Genomic DNA, 25,406 nt, shown 5'->3' with positions numbered 1-25,406 from the left:
GTCCTCCGATCTGGTTTATTAGCAATGGCCCCGGTGCAGGGCTCCAGTAGGAAGGGCGAGGAAAAAGGCAGGAAAAACCATCCAAGGGACCACGAGGGCCCGGGCGCCGCGGAGCCGCTGACTTGCGGACTCTCGTGGGAGAAAACGTCTGTAGCGCAAAGGCGGGGTGTTTCCCTTCGTCACCCTGTTGTTTGAGTCAGAAAGTGTCGATTTCACACTGCGGTGGTTTTCGTGGCGGGTGTACCCGCCTCGCGGAGAGGAGTGAGGTGGCCCTGAGCTGCGTGGGCCTCGTGGGGCCCAGGCCGCCTGCAGGCTCCCGGTGGAGGCTTCCAGGAGGAGCTGTTGGCTAGTTCCCTCCCCAGCATCTCGCAGGCAAAACACTTTTTGGTTCCGGAGCTGTTTGCTTGGGAAAACAAGAGTGTGCGGTTGCCAGTAAGGGTTAGAATTTGCCTGGCAGATACGGGAATGTCTGCGAAGAATATTTTCCCTCTTGGGAGGCAAAACACAGATGGGGGAGTGAGGAGTCTTACAATGTGTAGCTGCTACACTGGCGGTGAGGATTCTGCCGCGTGGACGCTCCCGCTTTGGGAAGGCCGGGCTCAGCGTTGGCACCCACGGGCTCAGCGTTGGCACCCACGGCCGCAGGCGGGGCGAGGGGCGAGGCTGGCATCCAAGCTGGCACCGGCTGGCTTGCCCTGGAGGGGTCTGGGCTCCGTGCCTCCTGCGTGGGGAGGGGAGGCCTGGCCGGGGAGCTGCCATGTCCCCTCGACCCACGTTGGATGGGCAAGGAAGACAAGCACATGTGTGACTGGGGGTGAGTCTGAGGGGCGGAGCAGGAGTGACTGAGAGTGTCCTGTGCGAGGGGCGGAGCCTCTAGAATGCCCGGGCACTGGCCTCGCCAGCTTCTCCTCCGTGAGGCCTGCGCGGTGGGGAGTAAATGGCTGCGTAGATGACAAGGAACGAAGGTGCCCCTGGGGTCGGCCATGGGAAGGCAGGGAGACCTTCCTGCTCAGAGAATGTGTATCTCGCTGTGGTTTGGGGCCAAGGGAGCTATAGTAGGATTGGAAGGTCAGGTTCCAGAGCAAGGTCTGTGCCCTGGAGTCCCAGAAAGGGGACAGGTCTCAGAGACGGGGACAGCCTATAGGCACTCTCACGGCCCCGCCAGCCCCACCAGCCCCGCACCCGGGTCCCCGGCCCCTGAGGCTGTGATGAGAGGAGCCGCTGGGCATTCCTGGACCTCGGGACCCTTGCTCTCAGCCGCTTCACCTTTCAAAGTCCTGTGGACGATGCTACACCTGTGTGGTTTCGGGACGAGCAGATGGCTGCCCCGAAGCACCGTCACAGGGCCTAAGCACCCGCCGGCATGGAGTGTCACATGCGTTGGGCCCTGACTGAATGTCCCGCCACAGCGTGGAATCCAGAGGACTCAGGGGCCCGAGCAGGGCCGCCAGGCGTGGCCGTCCCCACTCCATCGGAAGGACCTGTGCTGGCCTGTGGCACCTGGGGGTGGGTCTCAGAGCCCGCCGGGTCTTCTCTCCTCCACCTGATGGACAGAGTGGCTCCCGTCGCCCAGGGCAGATGCGTGTGTAATTGCCACAGTTAAATGCTCCATGGGGGCTCTGGGGGCACACCGAGGTGGAGGGGACAATCGTGAATTCTGTGTGATTCAGTGACAAGCCCTGCGTGTTTGTGTGGGACTGTGCATCACCTGGACCATCACCAGGAAGCCTCGGGCTCAGGGCTGGAGGACCCCGTGAGGTCCCCTGAGGCAGGAGCAGGAGCCAAGGCCAGGACCCTCACTGTGCCCTAGGGACAAGTGTCCTCAGAGCGGTGTGAGCTGGAGGCGGCGGGAGGGGGCGCCTGGCCTCAGGTCCTGGGGGCGACCTCGGTGCCTCCTCTCCAGGCTCCAGCGAGCAGAAGCTGCCACTCGTCCCATTTTCCAGGGGAGGAGACTGAGGTCGGAGAAGTTTCCGTGGCCCCTCGGGTCACACGGCTGGGTGATGGCCAGGCCCCAGGTTTTGGAGCCGGGTCCCCTGGCCAGGGAGCAGCCTGGGACAGACTAGGTCCGTGTCTCTGGGGAGCTTCCACTGCAGGGCAGGAACGAGGGAAATAGGCTACCAAATAGAAGGTGGTGCAGGGTGGTGGGACAGGGGTGACCCCTGAGGAAGGCCCAGGGGCAGGGACAGGTCTGGAGGGTGTGGAGGAGACAGCCAGTGGAGGGCTGGGGAGGGGGCAGCAAGTGCAAAGGGCCTGGGGTGGGGACGGGCTGCTGGTCCTCGGCGTTGGAGCTCTGAGCCCGGGGTCCTGGGTCCGCCGTGGCCTTGTGGGCCGTGGAACGTGGTTTCTTCCACATTTGTGTTGCTTTTATCCAGAGGGGAAAAATGCGTCTTGAGAAACCCACCCTCCTAGGTGTGGGGGTGCTGCTAGGCGCCGGAACTCTGCGTGTGGCTTGAACTGGCTCCTGGTGGGGTGCGTGCTGTGGCCTGTGGGGCGTCCTGGTGACTGGTCTAAAGCTGGGGGTCTCCGGCTCTGTGGGCACAGGACAGTGCCCCAAGGCCACTCCTGAGGACCCGGCGTGCACCCCCTCTGCAGCCCGAGACCCCAGCTGTGGGTCTGGTCGGAGCTGCAGGTAGGAGGGGCCTGGGGCCCCCGTTGATCGGGGGACTGTCATAGGGTGCAGGTGCCCCCCATTCACTACAGGGAGCTGTGAACTCCAGACCCAGTCACGCTCACTCCATCAGCGCTGTTCTGGGCTGCCAGTAATGTGCAGGGCGTGCTTCTCCCGGGCCCCTGGTGCTGTTGTGGAGCTGGGCTCCCTGTGCACACATTCCCGCTCACTCACTGACCCGTGAACCTCATGGGGAGGGTGAGCAGAGCCACCCTTACTTGATAGGTGAAGAGACAGGCCCAAAGAGGTCGAGGGGCTGGCCCGCGGTCACACACCCGGTCACTGGCCGAGCCAGAGCTGGGCCCAGCTCCATTTGTGTCCAGCCCCGTTTCCCCTGAACAGAACAGGCCGCCCCTGAGGCAGTGCTGCACGGGGACGGCTGGGGGCCAGGCCGGTGTCTCCCCTTCCCAGCAGCCCCCTGAGCCGGGGGCAGCCCTTGGCTTGCAGTGAGATTCGGCAGTCACTCATGGACGGACTGGCCGGCAGGCCCCTCTGTCGTTTGTGACCGTCACAATTGGTGACACGGTGGTTTAAGTAACCCAACCCACACCAAGTCTGCATCGTGCTCCACGGTCCCTGGAATGTGGGAACGGAAGAGCCCGAGGCCCAGCCACGGCCGGGACTCAGGGCGGCCAGGACCCTGGCTGGGAGTTCCTGACACCTGTCCCTTAGGTGTTCTGATGGGTCCCCTTTAGGGCTACAAATCTGGCAGATTTTGGAAAGAATGACTGGTTGTGAAGGCAGCACAGCCCAGAGAGGTCTGGGGCCACTGGAGAGGTGCTGGCCCGGCCCGTGCTGTGTCCTGGGCAGGCCTTGTCCCCTTGGGCAGTGTCCCGGACCCACACTCAGGGTCCAGGTGGCAAGTGTGGGAAGCTGGCCATGAGCGGAGCAGCCAGGGAGAGCTCACCAAGCTGCAGCCACGTGGGGTGGGGGACAGAGTTTTCCCTAGCAGTCACAGTTTTTAAGAGAAGTAAAAAAAAATCTAGTTCTCTTGGTTTTTCCTCCCTTCTAGGGCTGGCAACTAATTTAAGTTTTAAACACTCCTCCTGCAAATGCGGTGCGTCTGGGGACGGGACAGAGCTGCAACCTGCTGTGGGTGACTCTGCACTCTGCACGGAGCACAGGGTCCCACACCCCCGAGACACACAGGGACACGCGCCCGAGCCGCCCCAGCAGCCTGGCTCCAGAAGGAGGGAGGTGCCTTGGGAACACACACGGGCCGGTGGCTGGCCCTGTGTCCTCACCCTTCGATCCCTTCGGCAGGGAGGCCAGGGCCAGGGCCTGGCTGCACAGGAGGGAAGCCCCGACTTCTGGACACACGTTTCCTTCACCGCTTCCTGCTGGGTCTGCTCCAGGGCCCCCGCAGGTGGGTGGGCAGGTGGGCATCCCATGGATACACCTTTGCGGGCCTCTGCACCCCATCGTCCTGTGTCTCCCCAACACCTGAGCTACAGACACCTGCCCAAGTCCAGCTGGGGACATGGTGATGGACGGGTCTGATTCCTGGCGTCCAGGACTTGGTGACAGGCCCAGCCCTTCCTGTGCCAGTTGCAGGGCTGCTTGGGGGAAGGTCCTGCCTCCTCTGAGGCCAAAGGCCACCTGGGCTGAGACAGGAAATGGCAAGGCGTCTGGGCCACCTATCGCCTGGCCCTTCCTGGTCCCGTGACTCTGCTCCTTCCCTCGAGGTGGCCTCTGCCTTCGGCTCCCTGGGTGATCGGCAGCAGGTGGGCCAGCTGTCCCCCAGACGGGGGCTGCAGTCAGGTGCTGGGGCGGGGCGGGGCCAGCGGGCCCCTCCTTCCCTCCCGTCCGTACGCCGCGTGGACTTTCTGCGTGTGTAACATTATTTGTTTTTATTTCCGTAATTCCTTTATTGTTTGCACAACGCTGTCAGACTGTTGCCTGAAAGTATCACAGGATAATTGCGGAACGCCTGCATAAGTAATTTCGTAGGAAACCGGGCCTCGTCTGCATAGAAAATTGTTTCTCGTGGCTGCATCCACGGACTTCATTATGTCAAGGCTGTTTACCAGCTCGCACCTTCCCCGCCGGCCACGGAAACGGGACATCATGAAACACTCTTGTCACTCTCTTTGGTCCTGTGACATTTCTGCAGGGCTACCGAGGGGCCGAAGTGGTCGGACCGAGCCCGGCCCGGGCAGGAGGGGCCTCAGGGTCGGCATCCGCGGCAGCGGGGCGGATGGTGGCTCCTCCTGCCTGTGCCCGGCGTCCCTTCCGACCACATTTCTGTGATATTAATGGTGTGTGGTGAGGAAGAAATGTGTTTTATTCTTCAGTCTCACCCTGCTGTTATCAAAGTAACTTCCAGCTTATTAGCGACAAAGGACTTTTCTCCCCGCCACTGCCCTGTTCGCCAGGGCTTCCTGAATTAAACTGCTGCTTCCTGTCCTTTATATGCACGGCCACATCTGGGCAGCCTGCTCACAGCCCCGCCGCTTAATAACAATCACCTTCCCTTTCAGTCTCTGTTGATTGTTTCTAATTCACTCTGACAGATAGTGCCTGACAACTCGCCGGCTCTTCCCTCCCTCCGTGACCTGGAGTTACTCACAGCACTTATAGAGGCTGTCATTTTTAATATTTGATTTCATTTTAAGTTATGTGTTTTACTGAGAAGATGAAACCAAAAAAAGGGGACTTGTAATGGAACATAAATTTAACCCTTCTTGCCGCCCAGCCGCAGCCGCAGCCGCAGCCGCAGCGGCCCGCCCCGGGCTGGGTGCTGCCTGTCGCCCCCAGCGTGGAGGCGGCTGCTGCTGCCGGCTTTGCTTTTCTCCTTTCTCTCTGTCTCTCTCTTTCTTTCTTCCTTCCTTCCATTCTTTCTTTCTTTTTCTTCCTTCCTTCTGTTCTCTCTTTCACCTTCTTCCTTCCCCTTCCTTCCTTCCTTCCTTCCTTCCTTCCTTTCTCTCCCCCTCTTTCCCTCCCTTCCTTCCAACCTTCTCTCCTCCCTCCTTTCCCTTCCTTCCCTCCTTCCTTCCTTCCATCCTTCCTTCCTTCCTTCCTTCCTTCCTTTCTCTCCCCCTCTTTCCCTCCCTTCCTTCAAGCCTTCTCTCCTCCCTCCTTTCCCTTCCTTCCTTCCTTCCTTTCCTTCCTTTCCTTCCTTCCTTTCCTTCCTTCCTTCCTTCCTTCCTTCCTTCCTTCCTTCCTTCCTTCCTTCCTTCCTTCCTTCCTTCCTTCCTTCCCCCCTCTCTCTGTCTTCCTTCCATCCATCCGACTGTCCCTGGAAACAAAGCTTTGTTTCACATTCGTCCTTTTAATGGCACTTGATTAGTTTCCGGAGTGACTGAAAGTATGCCCTGCTATGTGACCAGGTTGTCATGGACAGACCTTTGGGGGTCTCCCTCTGGAACGGGGAAGTCAGGGGAGAGGCCTGGCGAAGCCTAGGCGACCAGCCTCAATGCGGTTCAGACCATGGATTTGATCTTCCTCTCCGGGGCTGCTTTTCTTCGTGCGAGCTGGGGGCACAGAGGAGTGCCAGCACCCCTGGGCTAGGGGTGGGCTGCGCCGAGGGGGCCTTCCAAAGAGTGGGAGGCAGGAGTGCAGCCGGTGGAGGCCGGACACCCGTTTCCCCTGCCCCTTCCCTCTGAGTCTGCGGGGCAGGGTCCTCATGGGCGGGCGGGTATCCGTGCCACTTTGGGGCCACTCCGCCATGACTTGGCCTTTGTTTGCCATGAGACAAAGGCCCCTGTGTCCCTCTCAGCCCTCCAGAGGTCGAGAGCTGCGAGGCCGCGCATGAGGTCAGCTTGGCAAACAGACACCACAAAGTAAAAACAGAGGCCTATGAACCCAGGGCGCCTCCCAGCTGCCACAGCCGCCCGTGGCGGTCGGTCTGTCTGTCCCACGCAGTGTGTTGTGGTGGCTGCAGAAGTGCCGTGAGAGGGGTCTCGGTTAAAACATCGATTCCCCGTTGTCCCCAGGGCTAGTCTCCCTGTGAGCATCACTCCCAGGCTCCGTGGTCCAGAGACCCCCGGGGCAGAGGGTGCCAGGCCAAGGACCAGACAGGTACCCAGGGAACAGAGGAGATGAGAACCCCCGGCAAAGGCGGCTGCCAGGGCCTGCCAGGCAGGGGCAGGACTCGGCTGGCTCCCTCGTCCACGGGCCACCTGGCTCGCGGCATCCCTGCTATTCCGCTGCCCCCCGCCGGGCCTGAGGACCCCAGTGTCTTGGGTGGCCCTGTCTTGTACCAGCTGCACTGTGACAGCTCCTTCCTTCTCCAAGGCCGTCCCTCCTGGGACTGCCTGCTCCCCGTGTCCTCTGGGCACTGTGGGGAAACTGAGGAAGCAGCTACTCTAGATGGAAGATGTTTTCCCTTCCTGGGGGCCCTAGCACCCTGTCACGCTCCCCTCTCTTCTCTGGAAAAGGGGTGAAAGGCTTTGCGGCGCTGCTGGTGTGGTTGGCCGCCCCGCCTTTGTTGGAGGCCTGCGACCAAAACCAGAAATGGGAGATCGCACACCAGACTGGTCCCACAGAAGGTCAAGGTCTGCGTGCCCAAGGGCCATGCCTCTGTCGTTGGCGCAGACAGTGTCCACAGGCGGGGTGACGGGCCAGGAGGGACAGGAGGGCAGCCTGCTCTCCCTGTACATCCTCAGTGTGGGGGGAGTCCAGGCCTCGCCTGGTGTGCTTGTGTGTTTGTGCATGCACATGGGTATGTGTACACACGTGTACATTTACATGCATGTGCACACACACATATGAAAGAAACGGCCAGCTGTTGCTGGGCCATACGGGTGACTCCGATGGCCGGCGACCCACCCTGGGCTCCAGCTCAGTGGCATTGGGTGGACGGCCCAGCGGGAAGAAGGACGCAGGGGCAGGCCAGGGCCCCCGTGCCTTCCCGCCTCCAGCAGGGCGCTCAAAATGGGCTTTGAAGAAGGTTCTGTATTTGAGGTTTAACCTCCATCGAGGCCAAATTATGCTTTCACTCCCCTGAAAATGGGCTGTGGGGCTGTTGTTGGCTCTTGTAGCATCAGAGAGAAACTGGGGGTGGAAATTGGCTGAAGACCTGGATCTGGATTTGTGCCCCAGAGTCCCCCTCTTACCCCGTGAGGTGGGGGAGCCCCTGTGTCACCCCCCTCCCCCACACTATCCCGACCCCCCATGGAGTGGGCGCTGCACGAGCGTGGGGAGCGGGCCAGCCGGTTAGGACTTGACCCCGAGAGTTCACGGACCCCAGGCCGCCAGGGTGTGCCTGTGGGGACTGTCTGCTGCCGTCCTGTGCATGGGGGTGCCTGTGCTGGGAGCTGTCACAGAGAAAACGAGACCGGTGTCGCCCTCGGTTTGAGCCCAGAGCGTGCCCGCGGCCCTGAGGGGAGGCTGGTGAACGGAGCAGAGTGAGAGCCACGCTGACCGATGACGGAGGCGCTGGTGACTGTCCTGCCTGTGCCCTGTGCTCGGCTCCGTGTAGTCCCTGTAGTCCAGGGCAAACGTCGGGCGCGTCTGGCAGCTCAGGAAGAGCTTCGTGGGGCGCTGGCCGGCACTGGGGCCGGACCCGGGGACGGGAGATTCCCATAAATGCAGGCAAGGAGAAGGCAAGACAGGAGGTGCCTGCAGAAGGCAGGAATTTTCCAGATGCATTTGCAGGTGGTGATGGGGGTGGGTGTGTGTGTGGTGAGGCTGTGGAGGTGGCTGATCGGGCAGAAGGGGGACCCTGGAAAAACTGCGGACGCACAGAGCTGCGTGCTGTTGGAACTCAGGACGTAAGTAGGTGGGGGTGGAGGTGTGGCAGGGCCTGAGGATGCCAAGTCTGGGTTCTGTGACCGATTGGGACACAGACAAGGAGCAGTGTCCGGAAGGCCATCTGCAGAATCTGACGCTGCATGGGAAGAGAACGTGGAAAGGGCGAAAGAGCACCTGTCAGCTGCGCCGTACCCCCGGCCGTTGGCCTTCTCTCGTTCAGGGCTCAGAGAGACTCAGGAACAGCGAGGGGAAGCCGTGACAGGCTACTTTGGGGTGTCCAGACAGTCCTGCCGCCTACGGTGCTCGCTCACAGACAGGTGCCCCCCCTACCCCCCCGTCAGGCCGGGGCCACCAACTGCACACAACAAGTTGGCCTTTAAAAAGTAATAAAGGAGATCGCTCTTTAAACAGAAGAAAACCCACGCTCGTGTTCGTCGGGGTCACACACATTTTTCCTTTCAAACGTGTACAAAAGATGCACTTTGGGCCCCGCCAGGGGTGCGTGCCAAGGCCGAGAGCGGGCCAGAACAATGGAACAGTTAGCAGATTCATCAGTTCTTCTGCTTACACTTCCATTCCGAGAGCAAGACGCCAGTTTGCTCAACTCTCCGCTCTGTGCCTCGATCCCAGTGCGAGCGGCCACGCCAGCTTCCTGGTCAGAGGGCGCGGCCGAGGCTCTCCAGCACGCTCGTGCGAAACCCAAACATTCGTGGCCGCTGGTGATCTTGAAGTCAAGGCACAACTTACGAAACGGACACTTAATTATCTTGTTTATCCAGGGTATAAACAGAGTCCATGCATTAGAAATTTTTCTTCCTGATAAGGGCTTCAGCCCACTTGGGTCTTTGGCCTCCCTGCCTCTCTCTGCTCCCCTCTCTGTCTCTCTCCTTCTTTTTCTTCCCCGTTTCTGCCTTTTTTTTTTCTCTCCTCTGGTCCCTTCCTTCTTCCCTTCTTTCTCCCTCCCACCTCTTCCTCTCTTTTAAAAGGGGAGGGACCTGCTGGAGCTTTGTGACCACCCTGGCAGGCAGGCCCAGCCCATGGGTCTGTCCTTTGGAGCTTTCCGGGTGTCCTTGCGGCCATGGCAGAGCTCGGCCGCCTGCCAGGGAGGACCCGGTGGGCTCAGTCCCGTCCTCACTGCTCCCTCTGATCCAGGGAAGGGCTGTGGAGCCTGCGGGTGCCTCTGGCAGTCGAGCTGGGCCTGGGTCCCACAGGCCAGAAGTCCTGGGCTTGAGGCCCTGCAGGCCTGGGGGGAGGGCACAGGTTTTCCTGGGAATGACCCCCAGCACTAAGCCTCCATTTTGATTTTGTATCATACTCCTGCTTGTAGACATAATATTTTTGAAGAGGGCATACATCTTTAATTAAAGATTATATTTAGCTTTGTCTTAAGTAATCAGATCTAAGAAATCTCTGGTTCGATGTGTTGGTTATACACAGGGCGGGGCAAAGGTAGGGTTCCAGTGGGTCGGATGGGAAGCAACACAACGAGGAGTAAAGGGTCGTACAAGAACAAACTCTGTGTTTCGTACACTGACAAGTGTAGGCGACTTTTGCCCCATGCTGTGTATTTTTATTTTTTAGTATTAGTTTTTAATTTTTATTTTTTAAAGCTTTTATTTATTCATTTCCAGAGAGAGGGGGAGGGAGGGAGAAAGAGAGGGAGAGAAGCATCAATGTGTGGCTGCCTCTCATGCACCCCCTACTGGGGACCTGGCCCGAAACCCAGGCATGTGCCCTGACTGGGAATGGAACCGGCGATCCTTTGGTTCACAGGCCGGCGCTCAATCCACTGAGCCACACCAGCCAGGGCCACCCTGTATATTTGTATATGAAATACTACGATTATAATAGAAGCCTTCATTTTTCTGAAAGGAGCTTTTCTGAGCTGGCTAAAATCGTCCAGTGTCTGTGGGGGCCACACGCAGGCCTCTGGGGGTCGCCGCACGACCTGTTTGGAAAGTCTGCGTGCGGCCAGGTCCTGTGGACCAAGCTCAGGCTGCGCATAAAGCTGGGACTGAAGCAGCCCCTCCTCCGCCTGCCCCCGCCCACGGCAGCGTCCCCCCTGAACCCCCTCCGAGTCCACGCAGTCTCCTCATCTCGCGATGCTCTGGTTGCATCCGACAGTGCTCCCAGCGGCTGCTGGGCCTGCTCCCTGAGGCCACGCCCACCAAGAGTGGGCACCGTGCTCCTCTGCATCGGCCACAGCGCCTGGTCTCTGGAGCCAGCTGTCTGCCAGTCTGTCCATCTGTCCATCCACCCATTATCTATCATGTACTATCTATCTGTACCTAGGTATGTATCTAGCTATCCTCATTTGTCGTCCAGCTACCTGCCTACCTACCTATACCTATGTACCTGTGTACGTGCCATCTCGGTATGCATGTGCGTATCTGCCTCGCACATATGGATGCACAGGTGCTCGCACCTATCACCCCTGTGCGCACACGTCCATCGTGCATGCTCCCCCGCCCTTTCTCCTTCCTTTCGTCCCCCTGGACGAGACAGGGCCGTTTCAGACCCTGCGGATGTGTCAGAGATCAAAACAGACCACGTCCCTGCCTGAGGCGTCCGGCAGTCTCGTGGGAGGAGGAGGAGGAAGAGGCAGCAAACAGACAGACAGACAGACAGACAGAGGAGGCGGCAGAAAACTCTCTGTAGGGAGATACCCCGCGCAGAGCGTTAGCACAGGGACAGCAGAGCGAGAGACCCGGCCTGGCCACACGGGGGTCAGGGAGCACCCTCTGAGGAGACGACCTGAGAGCGAGGTCTGTGAGTACGGGGCGGCCCTGGACGGCAGGCACGGCCCGTGTGGGGGCCCGGCAGCAGGGCCGGGCTGATGGTTTCAAGATGCAGAAGAAAACATCTGGATAGAAGGATGGAAAGGTGCCTCCAGCTTTGACGAGCAAAGTCTTTCCCATTCTTGCTTCCTGGGGTGCAGCCCTTCCCGTGTGAGAAGGTCCGAGCCGCCCCTTCCTGGTCCCTGCGGTGGGGGCTGGCAGCGGGGCTGCGTGTCCCCGCAGGCTGGGGAGCGCGCTGCGGTGAGGCTCTGCTGACATGCTGATATTTCATTTTAATCTTGAGTGCCAGGTTACTTTCCAAATGAAGTGTCTCAGGCGAGGCTCTAACTTACATGAAATAAAAGAGTTTAATGCTAATTAAATATCATCTGAGAACTGAAGTCGTATTTATGGATGGTCTGAAAGAGCGTCCCCCAGGTGGATGGGCCGGCTGGGGACGCACCTTCCCCGTGGGGCTCCTCTGTAGTTCAAACCTGCATACCTGACGTGGCAAAGCTCAGGGCCGGGGTGGGGAGGGGGCGGGGAGGCTGGAGTGGGCCCTTCAGCTCTCTGTTCCGTGGGTGGGTCAGTGCCTTCAGTGCATGCTGGATTCAGAGGGTCTGGGGTGGAGCCGAGGGAAGAGCCCAGGAGGCTGCCCGGCTGTAGGCTGAGTGGTGAGGGTCTAGGACATGGCCATGGCTCTGGCCACCGGTGGCTCCCGGCCCCACTGGTCTCGGGGAGTGACAACCTGTGGAGTCCCCGGTTTTACTGGTCTCACTCACCACCTCCCTCCCACCCGTCCCACCGAGGTCACCTGCTCTCCCCAGACCAGCAGCCCTGAGAGCCCCTGGTGGTTAAAGACCCCCATCTTCTCCCGGCTGCCTCCCGTGGTCCGAGCTTCACGCCTGGTCTCCTGGCTGAAACTTGAAGCAACTCAAGGGAACCATCTCGGGTCCTCCTGTTCCTTCTGCACCCCAAGGATTTCTCGGGGTGGCCGGGCAGGGAGGTGCTTCGGGACCCTCCGTGAAGAGGCACTTGCGTGGTGCAGAACTGGCCCAGCAGCTACATGCAGAGGGGTGGAGCCTGGTGGGCAAGGCCTGGACCCTGAGGCCCATCCTCCGGCTTTCCTTTGGAGAGGCACCTCCCCACTGCGCCTCCCCCGCCTCCGATGCCACAGGCCAGGGCCACCAGGGCCTTGTGTCCCCAGACCTTTGGACTTTTTGAGGGAAGTCAGAAATGTGGATTTTTATTTTTTAAATTACTTTGTGAATCAGCTGATTATGCCCTCCTTCCTATTTTCCTGTTGGGTGTTTGGGCCTTTCTTCCTCAGTGTTGAAAGATCTCTTTAAACTCAAAGACCACATGTTGCAAATTTCTTCTTCTAGTTTTTCAGCCATGGATTTTTCAGTCCCGACATGTGAAAACATTTTATTTCACGTAGTCAGAGCTCTCACTGTTGTCTTACAGCCGGCAGATTCCGAGGTGGACGTAGACTTCCCCAACCCAAGGGGAAGGAGGCGGTCACTCGGGTTTCACGGCACTGAGCGGTTTGGCCGTCACCTTAGGTCCTTGACGCATTGTGAGCTGATGGTGTGGCCTGTGGAAGCAGGAACCCAGCGTCCCCCCCTCCTCGCGGCCGCGGGGTGCTCCGCCTTTCCCTCCGCGGCAAGTCCGCCTCGGCCTTTCGTCACGTGTCAAGTGTCCGTCCGCGTGAACTCTGGCCCGTGACTGAGTCCTTCGTCTGTGTCTCTGGTCTGTCTGTCTGTTTTTGCTCCATTTCTTCACCATTTTATTTATAGCAGTTATATGATGAGTTTTAATGTCTGATAGGGTTAGTCCACCCTCATAACTTTTCTTTGTCCGTGTTTTTCTGGCTATTCTTCTACGTCTGGGTTTTTTTTTTTTTTTTTTTTTTTTAGAATAGTTTTATTGACATACCGTAAAATTCTCCCCATTTTATATGCGCAATTCAGGGATTTAGAGTAAATTTACCAAACTGTTCAGCCATCAGCATAGTCCAGTTTTAGGACAATTCTCCACCCACGCAGGGTTCTGTGAGGTCGCGCCCAAGTGCCACTCACAGCCACAGGTGGCCGCTGGCCTACCTGGTGTCTGACATTTGCCTTTTCTGGACATTTCGTGTTGATGGAACCACACGATCCAAGGCCCCGAACACCCGGCTACTTTCACAGAGAACAATGTTTTTGAGGTTTTGAATTTTTGTAATAGCTATATTTTAGTGATTTTGATACTTAAAAAGTGTTCATTTCAAAAACTCCAGTTTAGTAGCATAAACATCTAATAAAAATGGTTTTTTAAAAAATCTGGATTTTTAAATGGAAGTCAGTTACTTTTTGCAAGTTATGATTTTCTTAAACTGTCACGTGGGCCAGACCGAACATGTGTGTAGGTGGGATTCGGCACCTAGGCCCCAGGTGCGGCCGCAGGTGTTCACTGGCCTGGGGGTGACTCCCGGAGTCCTGCTACGAAGAAGTTGGGGTGCGGGGCAGGGATCCCTGAGCAGCTCCCCCCGTCCGCTGAAGGGGAGTCCCCGGGCAGGGCGGTGAGGACTCGGACCGTGTCATGAGAGTGGCCCCAGGAGATGCATTTTCTTGTTACCCGCTTGTCTGTGCCACCTGTAGTCAGCACCTGTCTTTGCCACATCCACCGCTGCATCCGGTAAAGTCAATAAACTTCCTGTGAACTGTGACCTAATCTTCTCCCTCCTGTGGTCCACGCGACGTCCACCCCGCCGTGCGGGCTTCGGCTGTGGGCCTCCAGCGGCCATGCGGACGTCCTGCTGTCTCACCACCTTGCTGCCCTTCACTTTCTTGGCTTCAGCATACGGTTAAACTTTCAATGGAATTTTCAAAGTTTAAGTGGGATTAAGATCGTTAAAACTGCGTCCAAATGGTGCGGCCGTGTATTTCGTGGGAAGACGCTGTTTCTGCCCGCTACAGGGTTTGGTCTCTTATTTGCAGATGTGACACTTTTCCGATGCTCGGCGCGGGCTCTGGGTTTCATTTTTGCAAAGTAGACGTGAATGTGTGAAGTGGAGAGAGGGTCACGCCTGGGCCGTGTCGACTGGAGCCGGTCCGTGGGGGCCCAGCCCTTGTAGTCGCTGTCATGGCCCCGGACGCGGTTCTGACCGGTGGTGGCTTTGACCTGGTAAATAAACACTGTGAAGGGTGAGGGAAGATATTCTCACACATTACAACGTGGTGAGTGGTGATATTATTTTCTCTCGGGACCATGAGGTAAGCAGTGAAAATATGCACGTATGTAATTGAACATTGTTTGCCGGGATCCCTTCTGGAACTCTCCAGCCATTTTTAAGGAGGACACCAAGCCGGGGGTGCCTTTGGTGGCTGTCCTCAGAATAGAGTTATTCCACGTTCAGGCGACGAGAAAATACCAGTCAGTTACAGGCTGAGCCACTATTACGGCAAGTTTATTATTATTGGTGTATGAGCTAGCTGGGGCTTGAGCAGAGAGCGGTTGGGTAATTTAGCTAGCTCCTGGATCCAATTAAAAAAAATCTATGTTGTGTCCACAGTGGGGGGATGGCCGCTGCCGAGGAGGCGCTGGGTTGCGATGACGACACACCTGTGGCCTGTCTCCCGGTGACGCGCTCGCGGGGACGCACGGTGCCCTAAATCCTTCTCTTTACTGCCTGGGAGGAGACAGGCACTTCAAGCCGTTCTCCATTTATCTGAGATTACCAGTTAAACTCGTTAAAAAGCAACTCTGGCTCGCTCGCTCCCTGGGCTGTGGGGAGAGCGCGTGGTGTGGAGCGACAGTGTGGCTTTGATTAGTGATGTGCCGTACTTTTCGGGGGAGACCCGCCCGTGCTGGCTGAATTTGTGACTCTGGCTGAGTGGCGTCTGGGCGGGGGCGGGACGTAGGTCCCCAGCTATCGTACCTGGTGTCGATGAAGGCGAGCTTTGGGAAACCTGAAATAAAACTCCAGGCGTTTCGTTCTTGGAGGAGCGGTGTGCCATAAACATTTTGGGCTTAAGCCAACCTCTCTCTCTGAACTTGACTGCAAATTACCGGAGTACGTATGGATTGCTGGCGGAACACTCTTTGAGAAAACCTGTATTTTACAGAATGTCACTTTTACGCAGGATCCAGGCAAAAGGAGAAGAAAAACGAATTTAGCTGGCAGACGGCATTCTCGTGAATGAGGATCATGGAATTTTTTTTTTTTTTTTTTTTTTTTTTACCAAAAACAAGCTTTAAATATGGTTTTTCACATAATCATCGCTACATCACTCATCAATATGAGTCCTTAATAGCAACCTGATAATGTAGCCAGTAGGTGAAACAGCCATTAAAAAGTGTAAAAAAATGATTAATCAGGTGTGGGGGGGCGGATAATACTGTCCCATTATTTAATGAGAAGTACATGGTTTTGAGTGTTTGTTTTTAATAATTGACTGTAATATTAGTTTGCAAAAATGTAATTGCTTCTTAATTTTGCATCTTGGCTTCTTTGTGCCGGGTACAAAGGTAGTCTATTTCTGTAGTTATTGTTTGCGGCACTCCGTGTAAAAAATCACGTTCATTTCAAGAAGCCGTTATGGTATTGATTCTGGTAAAGACTTCCATTAACTGACCAATCTAAATCTCATAAGTGATGTCAGCCTAGTTATGCATTGGCTTGGTGCGAGCATGCGGCCATTATGTGGGGACGCAGGCAGGGTCGGAATATGGCTGTTAAATTATTTCTAAATACCGAACCAGAGCAGCTTAACAGTTCTGCCGTTCGAGACGGACACAGAAACGGCAATCTGCCACCTCTTTGTTTTTTAACTACGAGCGTGGGGTGGGGAGAGTATTTTTGGAGTGAAAACCTGTGGCACCAGAGGATAAGTGACACACACAAAGGCAGCTGGGCCTCGTGAAATAATGGAACAATAAGGCCTCGCCGCGGCTCTCATCACTCCAGTATGTTAATTAGCATTCTGCTGTGGCGGCCGCACCGAAAACATGTAATCTGTGCTGGTGTACAGTACAGCTGTGCGCACACACTCCTTTTTGTGAGGCCCCGGAGTGCGTCCTGCCATTGGCATATGCGTTGGGGGCAAAAGTCGAGCCATCGCCACGAAAATAGCACGCCATGGCAGCAAAATGTCATTTGTCTTTGCTGGTTTTTCCTCCCTCAATGCCACACGCTCTCCCGTGATGTAATTCTGTCCCCGTGCATCCGCCCCTCCGCCCGGGGTTTGCGGGAGGGCGTCTGCGGGGCTGGAGTGCCAGCCAGCGGGGGCGTGGCAAAGGCCAGTGGCCCCCCAAGGGGTCGTGGGAAGAAATCGATTCTTTCTCTTTGTATTATTTGCCTAATTTTTAAAAAAATGCATGGATTCCTGAGTGTCATGGACCCAGAACCTGCTGCTGTGTCCTTGCAGAGTGGGAAGGGCAGCTGATTCATAAGGAAAAAAAAATTAAAGTGAACTTGACCCTTATTTAGGGTTTATCCTCATGCACAGGGTGCCCCCTGGGTAGATGTGAGTGCAGACAGGCCCTGCCGCGGGAGGTCCCTGCTCACGTGCAGCCGGCGGGGAGGCGCCCTGGCACTGCCCGGCCTAGTCCGGGTTCTTCCTGACGCCGGCGTTGCCGACAGGAGGAGAAGGTGTCCTCACCATGTTGTCACAGGACCTGTGGGTCCAGCCACAACCTGCTTGGATTTGTACCTGATGGAGTTTGGCTTGAAAAATGAGAATGGTCCCACGTGGATTGTCCCGGTTCTCAGTCATTCAGCTTTCCCCGTGAGCGTGCGTGTGGCCTCCCCAGCACAGGGCACACGTGCTCACACTCTCTCTCTCACACACACACACACACACACGCTCACACATGCACTCTTGTCTGTGCAGTAATAGCCCTGTGCAGAATAATTTTTGAATCAAAAATGACATTTTCTGGCACTTCAAATGCGCATGGCATTCGGAGAGGGACAATCCCGGCGTTAAAACTTTCCTCTCGTCTCAGCTTGGTTTTGTCCGTTCCCCACTCCCCTACCCTCTGATCTGACGAGGCCAAAAGGGATTTAAAAAAAAAAAAAAGCAAAACCTCAACCCCACCTGGCTCTAAAGAAACTTGCAGACGCTTTGGGCAAAGCTTGTCTTTTTCTGGAAAAGGAGAATGCATGCTTAGCTCCAGATTTTGCTTTTAGTCTGCTTCAACCCTGATGGAAAATTGCCCCGCCCCCAACCCCACTGAGCAGGTGCGGCATCTGGGTCGCTGTGCTGATCCAGTTTGGTTCTGCGTTGGGACTGTGGAGGAATCCAGTTCTCTGGCGTTCAGGGCCGTGAGTGTGTCCACCTGGGAGCAGCTGAGGTTAGGGGTTAATAGCACTCGTTTTTGTTTTTGTTTTTTTTTTTTTAAATTCCAGCAGAACAGAAGTCTGTCCCACCTGCCCGGCCGTGTCCTGCCAGCCCACGGCAGCCCCGGGGCCTTCTTCAGAGAGCCCGCCCTGGTGCCTCTGCCCAGACTGGCCCAGGGGAGGTGAGGCAGGGCAGGCACTAAGCTTTTGGGTCCCTTGTGTCTCTTTTCCTAGAAATCCACCGCCTCTCCCCTTGGTTAATGGCTCTTTAAATATTGAAATGCCTGGAAAAACAAAACAAAATAAAATAAAACGCAGGCTGTCAAAGAGATAAGAACAACAGCAACAAAAATGTTGGTATCTCTTAGAATTTGTCTTCCTAGTGGTAAAAGTATATAATTAATTGGAGAATTTTCCTCCAGATGTGGCTATACCATAATAGAGCCTTATAAACGCTACAGAAAGAAAAATCGCTCGGAAGGAAGGCGCCCTCAATGTGCGCACACCTGGGCCTGACAAAGATTGCATTTAGGGACTGCTGCGCTGTCGAGGCGCAGAGAAAGCCCCAGTCTCGGGAGCAGCTGGAGAGAAAGCCCGGCAAATCTGCATGCAAATAGCAGCACATTGTTAACTTAATCAGATGCTGAGGGGAAGATGTGCCAGAACCCGAGGAGGACGGACCGGAGAGCCGAGGAGGGAGAGAGCCAGCCTTGGGCGCGCTGGTGGTCCAGGACCAAGGTGCAGCCCGGCCTCCGCCTGCGGCCAAGGATCCCGGACGCCTCCTCCACTCTTTGAAAAGATACAGGCGAGGGAGTGTATTTCAATGGGAAGGAAGCTTCGTTCTTTTTTTATAGTGATGAAAATGGGAGCATTATTTCGCCTGACTCCATAACTCCAATTAAATAATACTTCTGCTTAAATACCTGGGTGCCTGAGGGCGAGAAATACTGCCCCAGAGTGTAGGCAGAGATTTTTTTTTTCAGTAAAAAATAAAAGAGCACCTCTCTACATGTTGAAGGGCAGGCTGTAAGTTGTGCCTTAAGAAGACATGGAAGACACCTGTTATTTATATTTTGCATTAATATTAATGGAAATATGTATTTTCAATCTCCTCCATCTTTTTGTCGAGCACCATAAAAAATAAAGAGTAATACTATTTAATCACCCACAGCTTAATAGTGCCTTAGTTGTTTACTGCCACGGCACTAATTGCTCTATACTAATGTGTTTTTCTGTGCTACCCAGTAGTGCTGAGAGAACAGAGATGCATAACCAATTACATGTAGTGTTTTTATGTTAAAAATATATCTGGTGAGGCTGGAAAGGGAGCAGGAGCCGCCCTTAAGAAAGGCGTGTTGGCAGCTCTCCGTGCCCAGCAGAAGGTGCCGCATGGCCTCTTTTGCGCAAAGACAAAGGGGGTAATTTTTTGGCAAGAAAACAAACCCAATGAAAACACAACAAACGGAGTGTTTCCGATTTCTGCCCCTCCCGCAACTCTGTGGGCTATTCCCGTGCTCTCTCCTCCAGCAAGGGGGAGCTGGATCTGGGAGGGAGCGAAGGGGGTCCATCCACCTGCAGCCCGGAGCACCCCGAGGGGGTGGCAGGGAGGGGTCAGACCCTGTTCGTAATAGTGACCCTGGGGCGGGGGAGTAACAAAAGAGCACCAGCCGCCTGGGCCCAGGGTGTGGGATGGAGAAATCCCCCGGGGGTAAGAGAGCTGGCCCGGCAGCCCGGCCGCCTGCGTTCACTGGCAACACCAGAGTGACTGCGAACCCGCGGCCAAGCGCCGGCCCCGCCTGCCAGGGGCTGCACTTCACCTTGCGGAGGGGAGATAATGAGATCAATTAGAGGTACCGTCACCGCGCCGAGACAGCTGCCGGGGCTTGGCGCGCTTGGCAATCGGTACAGCAGGGAGCAGGGCTCTGCTACCTGCCCGCCCACAGCGCCCTGAGGCAACGGTACCCTGCCCCTGGTCCCCAGGCGTGCCCTGTGCCCTCCTCACAGCGTCTGCCAGGGAGCTTACCCCTTCGGTGGCACTGCGGGGTGCCAGCTCGGGCTGGGGTGGGGGGGGTCTTTGCATCTGCGCCTGTGTGTTCCTGTGCAGATGGGTGCCTACGTGGCCGTGCTGGTGTGTGTGTGCCGAAGCGCCTGTGAGGGGACAGGCTCAGTGTCTTGGTGAATCTGGCAGCCTCTCCCACTACAGGACGTGGCAAGAGTCCTGGCTGGCTCTCGTGCGGACTCCACCGACCGGACTGGCGCTGGAGTCTTCGGTGCCCGCCAGGAAGCCCCTGCCGCCCTCCGACGACCTGGAGTCTGACCTCAGCTCTGTCTCGGGCCCTGAGGTGCTTGGAAAGGGGATTTGACCTTGCTGTGACTTGCTCTCGCCTTTATGAAGCCTGAGAGCGCCAGCCGGTCCCCCCTCCCCTCTGCTGGCGTGTTTTCAGAGAAAGAAGAAAACAGCGCTCACCCACCACCTGGACGCCCCTTCCAGTCCTCTGACTCCCACGTGGCACCCTGGGCACAGATTTTGGGCAGTTTGGCTCCTCTGAGGTGACAGGGCCAGCTGGCTGCCCTCGGACCTTCCTCTTCAGGCCCAGTGCTTTCCCCCACCGGGTCCGTGCCCTGTTCCTTCCTCTTCCCGCCCCCTACCTGGCCCAGTCTGGGCCGCTCTGCTCTTGGTGAGCAGCAGACACACTGCTGGGAAGGAGGGGCAGCCGAGAGGAGCGCACTCTGACCAAGGCATCTCTGCGTGTGGGGAAAAGGGTCGGAGCGGCCTGTCTTCATTCCGGACCCCCAGGCGGCAGAGTGCCTATTCAGAAGGTGTTCGCTCCAACTTCCCTACCTCCCGCGGGCCGGCTGTGTGTGGCAGGTGCCAGAGGGACGCAGGTGTGGGTCCTGGCCTTGTGGACCCCAGATGACCTCTGTGGCTCTCTGGATTTCTGAGTCCCAAGGTGGGGGGAGCGTGTGGGGGTGACGAATGTCAGGCCGGCAGTCTCGAGCCCCGTGGAAACATTGCCTGCGTGCCTCCTACAAATGTGAGTTCAGATTGCAACACTGTGGCTTTGCTCTTAACTGCCCACCGCCAGCTATTGGGAAGCTTGTGTGTCCTCTGGACCGGATCGCACACAACAATGTTGTGTAAAGATACAAATAAAGCGTCCCCTCTCCTTCATTTAGCTGATCACCAGCCTACCCTGCGCGGTGTCCCCTGCGCAGGGCGCTCCAGGCCAGGATTCGAGGGAAAGCCAGCCCGGGCTGTGTGCTGGGTGGGGTCCTCCCAGTCACATGGGTATGATCCTGGGGGGTGGCCCCCCGAGTGTGACAGAGGGGAGGTCTGCCTGACATCTTCTCCATGGAGCCCCGCCCCTCCCAGCCCATGAAGGCCTCGGGCACGGGTTAACTCATTGAGTTGTTAAGTGTTTTCTCTTGGGTTGATTCTCCTTGAAATGGGAGACGATGGGGCTGCGTCGCCCCTGGCAGCTGGTCTATGATGTGGGAAGGGTGAAGGGCCCAGGGATTTGGGGGTGAGGACCTGTGTTTCCTGGTTCAGTTCTTTTGTTGGATGAGAGCAGGTGGGGGGAGGAGGGCACGTTTCATTCCCTAATTTGAGTCTCCTCCGAGCGGCCCTGTGAGCCACCTTCACGAAAAGGGGCGTTTTCTGTTCCCAGCGGGGCTGACTTGGGCAACCCTTCCCATAGGCTGCTCTCGGCCCCGCCCCCGCCTCCGGGAGCCACTCAGCGCCCACCCAGTTCCAGTGTCGGGGCTGCCCACGCAGTCCTTAAAAGAGAGGTGTCCAATCCGAGCACCGCACCAGCCTGCCTGCTCTGCGGACCGGGCACCGGGCCCTGCCTGCGCACGGTGCTGGCGGAGGGCTTCTGGCCGGGCAGAGGCTCGGCAGCTGTGCCGGTCCCATGGCGGCCATCCATCTCCTCCAAGACATTTGGGTGGAAAAGCAACCAAACAATAATAGATCGATACATTTAAATTAGAACTTTCAAAAATTCAATAATTGTATTTACAAATTAATAAAGCGCCATGACGAAAAGGTCCGCGCTTCTTTATTTAGGGTTGCAGTTAATGTTTCCATTGATTAAGCATCCGTTTGGTGGGGGTGTGGGGTGTGGGTAGGGAGTTCTTTTTTCCTAAGGCCCCTGTGTGTGAGCTGGAAGTGGCCACATGTTTCTGGTGCCACAGGTCCCTTCCGAACGCGTGGCTGGCCAGGGTTGGTGGCGAGTGGAGGAAGCGTGGCCTGGGTTTGCTGGATGGTGTGGCATCTGTGTGGTGCTGGTGGGGGCAGTGGGAGTGGAGCCCGTGCCAGCCCCATGGGGCCTCTGATGGACAGCACATGGGTGTTTGCTGTATGAGAAGATACCAGTGTGGAAATCACCATTTCTCAGGCATAAGTCAGGGAGCCTTCGTCTTTGTCTGGAAGGATCCCCCCTGGAAACCCTCAGAGTGAGCCAACTTCCTCTGCGCATCTGTGCTTTGCCCCCCAAAACATCAACCGAGACTCAGGCTTCCAGGGCTGTCCTCCCGCCTCAAGCAAGGGAGAGCCGCCCCGTGGTCAGGCCCGGGCAGCAAACACACAGGGGTGGGGGGCCCGAGGCCACTGCCCCTCACTCAGCCCCATTTGGTCCCTCCCCTCCCCCTGCTCCCAAAAGTTGATTGAGTGTCCCTGGTAGGCCACACCCTGTGCATGGGATGGGGACGTGGTACTGGACACGGGACAGGCTGGGAACCTCTCCAGGGCACCCCCTCCTGGTCCTCCCGATGAGTGATCTGGGCCAGGCCCGGAGTAGGGGATGTGGGTCCTGACTCTGGGTGGCCAAGGTGCAGGGCCACCACACGACCCCAGGGGAGTGTGAAGGGTGAAGGGTTGGGAGAGGAGGGCTCTGCAGGAACCCAGGTGTGTGGTTCCAGCGGGTCAGCAAGGAAGGCCAGGGCCTCGCAGGGGCGGGTATGGGAGGCGAGAGACAGGGTGATAGAGTCTGGTGACCGCATGGAGACGGAGGGAAGCAATGACCTGGTGGGGTCATGGTGTTGGGGGGACGGGACAGGGCATCGGCCACCTCCTGGGGAAGGGGCAGAGTCCTGTGGGGTGCTCTAATGGGCATTTTCCCGTGAGCTGGGGAACGCAGCCCCGGCCCTGGTGACATGCCAGATTCTGTGCTGGTCCTCCTTGTCCTTCTTGGCTGTACCCTGTTGTGTCATCCGTCTCTCCCCGGCTGTACCAGCTAGCGGTCTGCGGTCCCCAACACGCTGGCAGTGCTGTGTCGCCTGAGAGGGAGCATGCCACCATCTGATGGTGCAGCTATCAGCCTCCCCAGGCCCTCCCCAGCAGGCCGCCTGCCCCCAGGAGGGGCGCCCACCCACGGTTCCCCCACACCAGGCGAGGCTCTGCCTCCCACTCCCTTGCCCCCACCTTCCGACTCCATCCGTCAGGCCCAGGTGCACCCCTTCCCATCACAGACCTTCCCTGTTGCGTGAACTCCCTGCTGGGACACCCGCTGCTTCACAGCCCAAGCAGGTGCAGCCACGGGCCTGGGAGTGTCCTGTGCCCCGTGGGACCTGGGCGGTGATGCGGATGAATGGCACCCAGGTCGATGCATCGGCACCTGGTTCTCACAGGTCACACGAAGGGTCCCTTGTCCACTCCTCACCTAGGCTGGTAAAATGCGGCTCCACCCAACCTTCCCAGCTTCATCTCACAGCCCAGACCCCCAGCCTTCCCCTGCCCTCCTCCTGGTCACCTCTTTACAGTGTCGCTGTGCACCTCACTGGCCCTGACACACCCACGCCCCGAGGGCTCTGTGCCTTCGCACACGCTCTTTCCTTGTCTTGGAAAAGCAGCAACTCAGCCTCCCCTCCCCCAGAAAGCACTGCCTCATTCCCCAACCCCCAGCTGCATAGTCACCTGGCTGCCGAAGCCATTTCCCCAACCCTGGGTGGGGCTCGCCCCGCCTCAGCCGAGCTTTCAGATCGGTCCTCCCCGACCTTGCCATAGTCTGTACGAACGCCTCCCTTCCCGCCTCGCGTCCCTCTGGACACACAGTAGGCCCTCAGCTTGCGCCTGCCAACGTGAACATCTGTGGGCACCTGGAGCTGTCCCAGGCACGCAGCTGGGACGACAGGTGTGAGGTATTCCTCTTTAGATTCTCAGGGTTAGTGTCTGCCTGATGGAACTCCACTGAGCTTCGGTCCCATGGGGACGGGGACCGGCCTTCTGGGAGGGTGGGGGGTGTGCACAGCAGGGGGCTGCTTTGGGTGGCCTGTCCAAAGTCACGGGCTATCAGCAGCATTTAAGGTGGCGTGTCGGCCCCTGCATGTTAAGACTCTGATACAAACATGCTGGCGGGGCCGCGTTCGAGTGAGTTGGGCAGTTGGGTGTGTGACTGAGGCCTGGCAGGTGGGGGGGTGGCACAGAGAAAGGGGGTTGGGCCCGCCAGGGCGCCGTATGGATGGGCTGCCCTCTCGTGGCCCATGCCCTGCCCCCTTGTAGGCAGAAGTGCCGTGTGGGCAGCTCTGTGTGGGTGTTACTGGCTGGGGCGCCCAGTGGGGGGCTGCTGAGGCAACAGAGCCTGATGGCCAGGAGGGACCACTGCCGGCCCACACTCCAGCTTGGCTGTGCTCTGCCGGGCGAGGCTGAGGCCCCCCGCTCCCTGCTGCCGGGAGCTGGGCCCTGGGGGCCTGTCTCGTGGGGCTGGGGGCGGGAGGTGCCCTGGGTGGCCACTGGCCAAGGAGGACCCGCTGCTTCTCCCCACACCATTTCCCGCCTCTCGCACAGGCCTGGCTCACATCTGCTGCCCAGAGCAGCCCGGCCCCAGTTGGGAGGCCGCGGAGGCTGCTTGTCACACACACGGACATCAGCCATGACGCTCGGAGCTGATGACACGCTCCAGATAAGGTCGGACGCTCGCAGGAAGGGGCGTTTGTTACTCCTGTTGCCTAATCCCTGTTCGAGCAGAGCCGCGGACATCATGGCCAGTGGGATGTGCCAGCCTGGTCCCCGGGGCCTGGCCGGGGTCACGGCCCTCTCCGCCTTCTGCTTGGCGGACACGGGGCCAGAGGCCTCACGGCCCACCCACAGAGGGTCCCTAGGGGTCCTTCCCTGTCCTCCCCCCCACGCCCCCACAGAGCCGGGATTTCAAGGCCGTAAGTGGGCGCTGTGAGAAAGAGGACACGGTGACACAGGACAGGGGAGCGGCTGCCAGGTCTTCTGTGGGACGTGGTGGCTCGGTGACCTCTTGTTCCTCCTAGTAGTGTAGACCCGGGAGCCCCCAGCACCCCCACCCAGGGCCCTCGGTGAACGTGGAGTCTTCTTCAGCCTTGTGCTCGTGGTGTCGGGGGACGGCCGGAACCGGGTGGCAGCCCCCCACCACTGCGGAGGCTGAGTGGGATGGGCGGGCATCCCTGCAGCCCCCAGCAGAAATCCTGTCGGTGGACCCCAGTCCTCAGGTCACCGTGGTTGTCCCTGCCCAAGGCCACAGGGCCCAGTGGAGGCAGAGTTCCCACTCCACAGCGTCTGGTGTCCAGCTGTGGCCTCTTGATGGTTTTGCCATCCAGGGTGCTGGGGGAGGGTGGGCACCGACCCAAACACCCTGGGATCCCTCCCTCCTCGGCATGCTGGGAGCAGTGCAGCCCATGGGGGCTCACCTGGGAAGGCGAGCTAGGAGCGCTTGAGGTGCGGGGGGCCTGGGGCGCAGCTGTCCCTGGACCTGAGCTTTAGAAGCAAGACGGTGCACTCTGCTGGAGTTCAGGGCAGGGCCAGTGTGGGTCTGGTTGTTCCCGGTTAGTCCAGAGCGGCAACGTGACACCTAGTGACAGGCCCTCCAGACTGTGTCCCCACAGAGGGGAAGGGCTGAACAGCACTGTAGCCAGTGACTGACCGCGGGGTCCGCCTCCTGGAAGTGTCCCCCTCCAAGCACATGTGGCCTCTTCAGGG

General features: G+C 58.0%; 1 protein-coding gene across 4 annotated transcripts in view; it reads left to right on the top strand.

The window, feature by feature from the left end:
• ZNF536 (zinc finger protein 536) overlaps nt 1-25,406 on the top strand; it is a 329,458-nt gene that overhangs the window by 100,662 nt on the left and 203,390 nt on the right. The window lies entirely within an intron of this gene.

The sequence above is a fragment of the Desmodus rotundus genome, chromosome 12, assembly GCF_022682495.2.
Source record: "Desmodus rotundus isolate HL8 chromosome 12, HLdesRot8A.1, whole genome shotgun sequence".
NCBI classification, from domain to species: domain Eukaryota; kingdom Metazoa; phylum Chordata; class Mammalia; order Chiroptera; family Phyllostomidae; genus Desmodus; species Desmodus rotundus.
Note: the sequence above shows the minus strand (reverse complement) of the source record. Positions and strands in the feature narration are given on the sequence as shown.